Source organism: Bison bison, unplaced genomic scaffold, assembly GCF_000754665.1.
Source record: "Bison bison bison isolate TAMUID 2011002044 unplaced genomic scaffold, Bison_UMD1.0 scf7180017864267, whole genome shotgun sequence".
NCBI lineage: Eukaryota > Metazoa > Chordata > Mammalia > Artiodactyla > Bovidae > Bison > Bison bison.
In genome coordinates this window covers 1,003,276-1,015,212 of record NW_011494839.1, presented here as the reverse complement: position 1 = coordinate 1,015,212, position 11,937 = coordinate 1,003,276, and positions in this window count along the sequence as shown.

The following is an 11,937-nucleotide window of genomic DNA, read 5'->3' as shown; positions in this document are numbered from 1 at the left end:
CCCCACTCTCCCATTCTCCATCCTGCTTTCCCCTCCTTCCTAAAGCCTGTCTCCAAGGTGATTATAAAGTAGAGAAAACATAGATAAGAATACTTTAGAGACTGTCATTGCAAACAACAGAGAAAGGATGTTTGCTACACCATTTGTGACATTAAGTGTTCTAATGAAAATTAAGAGAAAGTTGAGCTGGAATGGAGCATGAGACAGAGATTAAGAAGGTTTGATGAGGGTAAAGTCAAAAGCAAAAATAAACAAAGGATTGAAAAACCACTCTCCAATCCATTTGCCTAGGACAGTGAAAGATGATGAAAAAAACAAAAACAAATAAGAATGGAAACTATATAACAGTGGAAAAGATTAGATTTTAAACAAAACTTTTATGAAAAAGACTAAGGGTGGGGGGGTAGAAATTTGAGCTATAATGATTGAAGAATAGGTGATGAAATTTGTTTAAGAAGAAAAGTTGTCATGAGGAGAGAGGTCAGATAGACAGTAATGTTCTACTTTCAGACATATTAGATGCTCAAAGGTGGAGAGATGAGAATATTGTCTTAGTGCTGAAGGACAGGGAAAGAGTAAATAGAAAAATAAAGGAGCTCTGATCGAATTGGCTTGTAGAGATAGATAAGTATCCTTTCAATGTCCCTAAATTCCAAGAAAATAGGGAACTTGAACTAATAATATTTTCAATATGCTACAATTAAAACAAAATGTACTCTTGTAGAAACTAACTCTGAAACATTTTAAGACTCCAAGTTCATTCAATTAAGGTAAGCCTTTGGCAAATAAGATTAGTTGAATAATATTGGTATAATAAAAAACAGCAATGTTTTTCTCTGATTCATCAATGTCAAGTACAATGTAAAAGCACATTTTTTATTCTATTTGAATGTACTTTCTCTAAACTTATACAGTTGTACTGATTGGTTATGAAAAATGTCAATTTGTCTACAATTATATTGAATTATTTGGGCAGATGCTTTATTTTAATAAGAATCATGTTTTGAAGTATGGCAGCTTGAAGATAATTTCCAAGATCTTCAGGGAATTTAATAATAAAATGATAACCAATTGAAAAATGGGAAAAATCTGAGTAGACATTTCTCCCAAGCAGATATACAGATGGCCAATAAGCACATGAAAAAGATGCTCAACATCATTAGTCGTTAAGGAATTGCAGATCAAAACCACTATGATATATCACTTCATGTGCCCCAAGATGGCCAGAATCAAAGACACAATAATGAATGTTGGTGAGAATGTAGAGAATTTGGAACCCTTAGATACTGTGGGTCTGAATGTAAAGTATGCAGTTGCTGAGGAAACAGTGCTATAGTTCTTCAAAAATTCAATATAGAGTTACCCTGTGATCTAGAATTACACTCCTAGGTTCCACTCAAGAAAGATCAAAGCATATGTTCATGCCAAAACTTATACATAAATAGTCAAAGCAGCATTATTCATAAGAACCAAAAAGTGGAGACAACCTCTATGTCCACCAACTGATGAATGGACAAATACTAAATTTGGTATATCCATACAATGGGATATTATTTGGCCCTACAAGGCATGAAATGCTGATACTTGCTGTAGCATGGATGAACCTTGAAAACATTATGCTAAATGACAGGAGCCAGACACAAAAAGCCACATGGATATTTTATTTACATGAAATGTCCAAGACAGGTAGAGCAAAGAGACACAAGGTATAGCAGCAGTTGCTGAAACAGGAGGAAAGGGAGTTAAAGAGAATGACCACTAATGGGTATGAATCTTCCTTGGTGGGGGTGATGAAAATATTCTGGAATTGGATAATGGCGATGGTTGTACAATTTTGTAAACATACTAAAAACCACTGAATTGTATACATTAAAATGGCCAACTTTATGCTATGTGAATTATATCTCAATTTAAAAAAGAACTCTAGGGAATTAAAACCTTAGAATAATTAAATAGAGCTAATTAATGGATCATTACTGGATATCTAAATTATTTCAAAGGAAGATAAACCCCTGAAACATTGATATCTAAGCATAATTTTATGTTTATATGTTTTCTTTTAATATGCTACCAATAGGCTATATCTTTCATTAATTTTTGCCATTTTCAGAGGGATATAAAATTGTAGCAAGTGTATCTTAGAAAGTTGCATTAGATGTATTTATGAGTTCTTGTTGATTAAAATGCTTATTTTTGACAGACAATTCTCAATTATCCACTTAGAAATTTTTTCTATGAAATAGATGTTAGTCACTTTGGTTCAGTTTAAAGTTACAATAATACTGGTGTTTGAGACCATTCTAGGAGTAACAATGACAGAGAAAATATAACTACAAATGAACTTCTATGTTTCAAGGAAAAGATGGTTTTCCTCTAAAATACTGTTGTTTTCTGTTTTGTTGTTGTTGTTCTTCTTCAGACCAATTTACACTCTTGAAACTTACTGAGGGCTGGGAAGAGTTCATTTATGGATAGGTACTGATGAATAGCTACTGATAATGACTGTATTGGAAATTGAAACTGAGAACTTCTAAAAAGGCTTATTTATTGTTTGTTTGAGGTTAGTAATGATGAAAGCATTGTATGCTAATAATATCTTCTGAAATTATTTCTCATGGTCTTGTAGGATGTATCCTAAAGTGCCAGTATGTTCCAGAGAATAAAGAGCACAAGGAAAGGCAAAGCTTGGAATGTAAATTTTGTTTGCCTTGGTTTATAATACCTGAACCTGAAAAGCTATGGAATGTGTTAATGGCTTAGCAAAGTTTGCTCATGTTGATGGAACTGCTTCCTTGGCTCACTGTTTATTGCTTTTGCTTACAATGTGAAGGGTTAATCTTTCAGTGTCATCTACCTACATAGCAAAGATTGTCCTAAGAGTAACCTTCTGTGCTTTATGCTGACTTTGTCACATCCTGCATTATTTAAGAAAACAACAACAACAAGAGAAGAATCCTCACTTCTGAAAGACCTAACGTTTTTACCATTATGCTACCTTCAACGTTTATTGTTAATTTTCCTGTCACTTCAACTAAATAGGTAACAAGTATGGTTTCTTAGGCACCCACTTAATCAAGTGCTTTTATCTCCTCTGATAATATTTTTTATTTTGTCTTCCTCGAGTCAGACACTAAGTATAGAACAAAAAATAAATAAAGTAAAGCTTTCAGGATATCTTTTGTATCTAAAACTGTACTTATGATTTCCCAGAGAGCCCCTGCAAAACCACAAAGATGTATTCTTTCACTGTGTAAAGCACTAGAAATAATTAGATTTTTAAAAAAATCTATATTCCTCTTGACAGACTACATGAGAGATGTCAAATTGAAAGAGATGTGTATCCTCCTCTAGGTAAATATTTTATAAGTAAAATATTAATATAAATATTTCAGAAACTGTATCCTCTATGAGAGGTTCCTGGGAATTTGTCAATGTCCTTGTGGTCCATGACATGTTTCTATTTATCAAAGTCTTGGTGTGGTTTTGATTGAGGGTTTTAGGCATCAATGGTCAAGTGTTGTTAGTCATAAATTTCGTTATTATTTAAAGTGCTTATTTGCCACAAGCTTATCCTTCATTTGAATCTGACATCTTCTAGGCCAGTGGTTCTGGGGATGTCCATCAGATACACGCATGCATGTCATTCAGTCTCTGAGTTGTGTCTGACTCTGCAACCCCATGGACTATAGCATGCCAGGCTTCCCTGTCCTTCACTATCTCCCAGAGTTTGCTCAAACTCATGACCATTGATTCAGTGTTGCCATCCAACCATCTCATCTTCTGTTGCCCCTTCTTTTGCCTTCAATCTTTCCCAGCAGCAGCAGGGTCTTTTCCAATGAGTTAGTTCTTCACATCAGGTGGCCAAAGTATTAGAGCTTCAGCTTCAGCATCAGTCCTTCCAATGAATAGTCAGCGTTGATTTCCTAGGTTTTATAAAAAATACAGACGTCTAGACTCTACTTACTAAATCTCTTTACTTGATAATCTTGGGATAGTTTTAGCATATACTTTGCATATTGTTGATATTATTATGTGTCTTTTGCCTCAGGATTATTTTATATATCAAAATTATATCCTCTGTAAAAAGTATATTCATCTAGTTTTATAAATCAGATGTAATATTTCACTAACTTTGAAAATGGGCTTAACTGTGGTTGTTAGCAGACATTTCACCAAAGTTTTTCGAAATGGCTTGATTATCTTATTTTTCATGCCATTATGTACAACTGGATTTGCTTGTCAGTTGCATCATCCTTGTTATGGACACTCATGAGAACTTTCACATTGGCCATGTATCAGTAATAAAATAAATAAATTGAATCTCTGTCATCTACAGACAGTTTTTGTATTATTTTGATGTTTTTCTGTTTAGGTAGGACAGTTTGAAAAGTCACCAGTGGTGGCAGAAAACAGCGGGTTTGATCATATTTCCTCCTTCACATCAGAACCTGGGCAGTCTTCTCCCAGCTTCAGCCCCAACACTTCATCTCTGGTTCTGTACTGGTTCCTTTCCTTTTCCTGACCAAAGTTTTTCATGTTAACTGGCTTCTTATTCCTTTTCTCCCTTGTTTGGGGACTGTCCTCTTTTTCTCTTTCTTTTGTTTCTTATCTCTCCTGTTCCCAATGATTAGTTTATTATTTTATGGATCCTCTTCTCTCTGATCAGGGATCTGTCTCCTTCCCCTCCCCCCCAGGTCTTTCCTATTTCCACCCCAATTCCTGTCAGCACCCCCCCACTAACCTTTGAATCCTCCTGTCAAATCAGGTCACTCCCATCAAACTCCATCCACCTTCCCTCCTGATTTTGTCCACCTTTTCTTCAGGATAAACTGCTAATTTACAGGGAACTCTACTCGAAGTTCTGTGGTGATCTAAATGGGAAAGAAATCCAAAAAAGAGGGAATATGTGTATATATGTAGCTGATTCACTTTGCTGTACAGCAGAAACTAACAGCATTGTAAACAAATACACTCCAATAAAAATTAAAAACAAAAAAAACCAACCCCCCTCAAAAAAAAAAAAAAAAAAGCTCCTTATTGCATCATAAGCAAACTCTTCGTTCAGAATGCATTTCTAACACCATTTTACCTGCTTACTAGAGCAGAAAACACTCACATAATGTTACTGAAACTCTTTCTGAGTTGCTCTGTGGACAGGGGGTTCCCAAGTTGAAAATCAATCTGGTGCTTTCCTAAGTGCTTTAAGTGCTTTTCCGATTTAAAGGAAAGAATCAAATATCCAAGCAGAATTTTAACATAAAAGTTAACAGCTGGTGGATAAAGAATCTCTGAGAGCCTCTTGCTATCTGAGTTAGACGTTCTTTATTGAACTTCATTTGAAACATGCAACTTGGCATTAAATTCACAGCTGTAAGATTTCTAGGAGGGAGAAAAAAAAAAAAAAACAGTCTGGATATGGTTACATCGGCTCCAAAAGAAAGACAACTATCTGTGGTCTTACTCTTCAGGTAGTCTGGAGTAGTGGTGGGAATCGCTTTCGTATTGCTTGGGAGGCAGCACTACAAACAGTCGCTGGGACCAAGGGTCACTCTGTACTGGTTTCCTTCAGTCTGTGCCTTTGGGATCTGGCCCACCATTTGGAGGCTTAAGTCTCACTCTTAGAGATATTTTCTTTGCTTTTTCTCAGTTGCATCATTCTTGTTATGATGCAACTGACAAAAACAATTTCTAGCAGAAACAAATATCTACTTAATTTTGGTATAAGGTCCCAAAATTTTGGTGCACCAAATGTAATTTGTAATGTAAATTTTTTCAAATATAATTGCCTTTGCCAGCGCAATGCTTGAATAACAAGCACTCAGTTTACAGTTATGCTGTCCACATAATTTGCTAGTTGCACACTGATCTCCCCCGCCTCCCTCCCCTTAAACCCTCTCTCTTCCCACAAGCTTCCTCAACTTCATTTACTCTGAGAAAGCTTCTGATACACTGGGCATTTTTCTAAACTAGCGTGTCCCAAACTTTGCTTCACAAAGAATCAGCTGAAAACTGTTGGTTGCTCAGTCGTGTCTGACTCTTTGTGACCCCATGGACTGTAGCCTGCCAGGCTCCTCTGTCTGTGGCATTTCCCAGGCAAGAATACTGGAGTGGGTTGCCATTCCCTTCTCCAGGGGATCTTCCTTACCCAGGGATTGAACCCAGGTCTCTTGCACTGTAGACAGATTTTTAACCATCTGAGCCACCAGCAAAGCCCCTTAGATTCAGCTGGGAAACGTTAAAAATTCCTCCTCAGGATATCTGGGGGAGTGGGCCAAGTATCACTATGTTTAGTTTAGGTTTTCAGATGATTCCAAAAATGAGATGAAGCTTGGAAACCATAGTTCTAAGTGATTTATCTATAGCTACTCATCATCTTGGCTATTACTACTCAGAGCTATCAGACTATCCCAGATCACATGGATTGGGCAATCTGGCTCTTCTCGAGTTATCAATGATGATTCATCATCCTTAATCTCCTCACTCTTCTCACTTATCCTCTAGGAAACTGCACTTGTACCCTGATTTTCTCTTACTCTTTTTTATAGCTTCCCTTCTCCTTTCTGTCTTGCTAATATGGTTATGCTCCAGAATTCAGGCCTTGATCATCTCTTATTTATCTAACACTTACTCTCTTGGTGATCTCATTCAGGCTTGTGGCTAAAAATACCCTCTATAGGCTGACAATTCTCGTATTTTCACATTTGTATTTCTGTTCCAAATTTTTTCCCAAATTCCAGATTCCTAAGGCCAGCTCTCTATTCCATATCTCTGCTTGGATGTCTAATAGTCATGATGACTGACATATTCAAAACAGAATATATGGTTATTTTCTAATTGTCCCTCCAAATCTACTCCTTGTACAGAAGTTTCCATTTGAACAGATAGTTTCATTTTTTGAGTTGCTCAGATGAAAAAGAAATCACCCCTGACCCCTCTTTCTCTGAGCACATTGAATCTGTCAGATAATCCTGTTGGCTCTATTCTTCAGAGTACCTCCAGAATCCAAACACTTCTGACCGCTTCCGCTGATACCACCCTGGTCTGAGCTGCCATCATCTCTCAGCTACATCACTGTAAGCACCTCCTCACTCTTCTCCCCTCCCCTTGTCGATCAGACCTCCCTGCAGTCTCCTGTCAGTACAGCCCCCAGAGTCATCCTTAAAGACACAGTTCAACAGTGTCACTCCTCTGCGTGGATTGCCACTTGTTGTTCAGTCACGAAGTTGTGTCTGACTCTTTGTGATCCCATGGACTGCAGCATGCCCGGCTTCCCTGTCCTTCACCATCTCCTGGAGTTTGCTCAAACTCATGTCCATTGAGTCGGTGATGCTATCCAACGATCTCATCCTCTGTCACCCTCTTCTCCTCCTGCCCTTAATCTTTCCCAGTATGAGAGTCTTTTCCAATGAGTTGGTTCTTCACATCAGGTGGCCAAAGTACTGGAGCTTAAGCTTCAGCATCAGTCCTTCCAATGAATAGTCAGGGTTGATTTCCTTTAGGATTGACTGGTTTGATCTCCTTGCAGTCCAAGGGACTCACAAGAGTTTTCTCCAGCTCCACAATTCGAAAGCATCAATTCTTCGGTGCTCAGCCTTCTTTATGGCCCAACTCTCACACCTGTACATAACTACTGGAAAAACCATAGCTTTCTCTGCTTTTTAATATGCTATCTAGATTTGTCATAGTGTTCCACTAAGGTGGAACCCAAGATTCTTAGGATGGCCTTCAAGGCCCATGTGATTTCGTTCCCGATTGTCTCTCTGGTCCATGTGATTTAGTTCCTGATTGTCTCTCTGACCTCATCTCTAACAACTCCCCACCTTGCTCAACATGTAACAGCATGGCTGGGCTGAATAACGACCCCCAAAGATGTCCATGTCCATCTCTGGAGCCAGTGAATGCTACTCAATGTAGCAAGAGACTTTGCAGATGGGATTAAGTTAAAGATCTCAAGATGAGGGGATCATCTTGGATTACCTGGGTACACCCAATGGGATCACAAGTTTCCTTATGGGAGGGAGACAGGAAGATGTGATTATGGAAGCAGGAGGTTGTAAGGTGACTTGGGAAAGTCACTAATCTGGCAAACATCAATATCATCATCTGTAACATGGCAAGAATACCCACCTCACTGGATCACTGTGAAGATAAAGTAAAAAAAAATTTAAAAGTCTTGTATACTTGCCATTTGAAATGCTATGTAAAATTTTCTATTTTACATGTCATAAGTTTCATCATATTTATTTTGGACCCAATTTTCCACCAGTCTGTGGGAAAAAGGCAAATATATTTTAAGTATGTATTCTTTATGTACTTTAATTATTTAGCAATTTGAGGAGTTAATCGTGCAACTGTGATTTATGTGTTTTTGGGTGTTCATTCAGGTCACGGACAACATTACAGAAAAGAACTAGACCAGGTACGAAACTCCTTATACCCTAAGTGAATTCCTATCCATATTTAACATTATTCAACCATTCAGGAATTCACCTACCTTGAGTATGCAAGTATACCCTTGGTTCATGAGGAGTTTTTTGAGCTTTTAAACTGCATTGCTAAAATCCTGGTATACAGTGTCTGTGACAACTTCTTAACTGATGGTTAGTTGGGTAATTTTTTTCCCTTAGTGAACTCACTTGAATTCTATGGGTCATCCTGATCTCCTCTTGGAAGTTTCTTGGGTTTATGTTTTGGAAGAGAGGGGCATTTCTTCCCCTCAAGCCTTAGGACTGCTGTCTATGTCTCTGTGATTTCTCACTAGTCATCTATTTGGGTCCTTGACTGCACCTTCACATTCCTTTTATAGCCCGAATATAATCTATCTTGGTCTGAAGGGGTGTTAACACTTACTGTGGCCAAGTACTCTTTTACTCCTCTCCATCTCTTGGGATTCGATTCCCTCTTGGCCATGTTTGTCCTGTCTGCACAGGTGGAAGATCATTCTCTGTAATAGACATGGTAGAAGTTATGAACATTGCCAGATAATTTTGTACTTGCAGTTTTTTTAAGGCATCAGTCTCAGTAGAGAACTAGGAGTTCTCTATTTTCTAACATGACTGTGCTGTGTGTGTGTGCTAAGTCCCTCCAGTCGTGTCTAACTCTTTTCGACCCTGTGGACTATAATCCACCAGGCTCCTCTGTCCATGGGCTTCTCCAGGCAAGAATCCTGGAGTGGGTCAGTTGTCACTGACCAGTTGTCACTAACTCTTTGTGATCCTGTGGACTGTAGTCCACCAGGCTCCTCTGTCCGTGGGCTTCTCCAGGCAAGAATCCTGGAGTGGGTTGCCGTGCCCTCCTCCAGGGCATCCTCCCGATCCAGGCATGGAGCCCACACCTCTTCTGCCTCCTGCACTGGCAGGTGAGTTCTTTACCACTAGTGCCACCTGATCAGATTTAACTTCATGAGGCAAATTTTATATTTTTCCCTATAAATTATATTTTCACTCATTAGGTTTCATTTTCCTCACTTGGCTTTATTTTTCTTTTCATATAAAAAACTTCATTTAGCTTAACTTTTGGGTTCTTCGTATGTTGCATTATTTAGGATTTTAGTTACAGCCCTGAGGTTGAATTAGTTCCCATATTTTAATATATTCAGCTTCTTAATATGTGAAAATGTAAAATGTGTACCTGGCACAATTTCTCAGGGGAAAAACTCAGTGAAATGTGTTGATATTTCCCTTTTTTCAGCTCCCGAAATAGCTGCCTTGTGTTCCTTTACTCTGTGTGTGAGAAACACCTGCCCTCCCTCTGCAGTGGTCTCTCAGGACATCAGTTCTGTCTAGTGAACTAATTTCATTACCTGGACTGCTCGGTTTTTGTTTTTTTTTAACTAAACAAGGAAACTATGAAAATAAAGACAGAAAAAGGAAACTTTTCTTTAATTGGTTCACTCCAAAATTAATGTTCTGACAGTCATTTTGGCACATTTATGTTGTCTTACTGGTAAGTGGAAAGCAATGTCTCAGTTACCCATACCTTCCCTTTTTTGCTTTGTACAGAGATATTCAGTTATAAAAAGACTAATTGCATGGCTGTCCTCCACTCTATGGGAAGGAAACATCTAGAAATCCAACTCTTTAAAAAATGCTGATTTACACAATAAATGTGAAAACGTTACCCCTGGGATCCCCATTTCGGGCTGTCTTGTCTTTCTGATTGGGGCACATCAGTGGTGTCATTTTGATGGTGATGGTGATAGTAACACAGTGAGCACCTCACTCGGTGTCAGGGACTGCAAGAACGACAGGAATGTGGTTACACTCAGTCCTCATGGCAGACCGTGATGCAGGTGCTACTGCTATCATCATCTATAGAAAAGAGAAGCAGAGGTTGAGAGAGGTTAACAAAATTATCCAGTCCAGGCAGATATTAACTGGCAGAATCGAAGTGCATTTGACTTGGAAGTCTGCTTCCATTCACAAGGCAATATGTTTTTCTGAAATTTGCCACCATTAGAGAGTTCCCCTCAAGTGACTCCTGCATTCATTCTGGGATGTGTCCCAGGATACTCATTAATAACACTCTGGAGTTAGCTCAAGGAATCTTTCATTTATCCACTTTTAGTCTTCTTCTTTTTTTTTCTTTTTTTACTGAGGCATTATTTAGCATTTTATTTATTTATTTTTTTAAATTTAAATTTATTTATTTTAATTAGAGGCTAATTACTTTACAATATTGTATTGGTTTTGCCATACATCAACATGAATCCGCCATGGGTGTATATGTGTTCCCCATCCTGAACCCCGCTCCCACGTCCCTCCCCATACCATCCCTCTGGGTCATCCCAATGCACCAGCCCCAAGCATCCTGTATCCTGCATTGAACCTGGACTGGCAATTCGTTTCTTATATGATATTATACATGTTGTAATGCCATTGTCCCAAATCATCCCCCCACTCCCTCTCCCGCAGAGTCCAAAAGACTGTTCTATACGTCTGTGTCTCTTTTGCTGTCTTGCATACAGGATTATCATTACCATCTTTCTAAATTCCATATATATGTGTTAGTGTACTGTATTGGTGTTTTTCTTTCTGGCTTACTTCACTCTGTATAATCGACTCCAGTTTCATCCACCTCATTAGAACTGATTCAAATATATTCTTTTTAATGGCTGGGTAATACTCCATTGTGTATATGTACCACAGCTTTCTTATCCATTCATCTGCTGATGGACATCTAGTCTTCTGTCAGGCTTCCCCAGTTGCTTAGCAGTAAAGAATCTGCCTGCCAATGCAGGAGACGTGGATTCTATCCTTGGGTTGGGCAGATCCCCTGGAGAAGGAAATGGCAACCCACTCCAGTATTCTTGTCTGGTAAATCCCATGGACTTTGACAGATGAATGGATATGGAAGCTGTGGTACATATATACAATGGAATACTACTCAGTCATAAAATAGGAATGCATTTAAATCAGTTCTAATGAGATGAACTGCTGGGAGGGATTGGGGGCAGGAGGAGAAGGGGACAACAGAGGATGAGATGGCTGGATGGCATCACCGACTCAATGCACACGAGTTTGGGTGAACTCCGGGAGTTGGTGATGGACAGGGAGGCCTGGAGTGCTGCAATTCATGGGGTCACAAAAAGTTGGACACGACTGAGTGACTGAACTGAACTGAGCTGAATGAGGTGGACGAACCTAGAGCTTATTATACAGAGTGAAATAAGTCGGAAAGAGAAATATAAATATTGTATACTGATGCATCGGAGAAGGCGATGGCACCCCACTCCAGTACTGTTGCCTGAAAAATCCCAGGGATGGAGGAGCCTGGTTCACCGCAGTCCATGGGGTCGCTGAGGGTTGAACATGACTGAGTGACTTCATTTTCACTTTTCACTTTCCTGTATTGGAGAAGGCAATGGCAACCCACTTCAGTGTTCTTGCCTGGAGAATCCCAGGGATGGGGGCCTGGTGGGACACACACAGAGTCGGA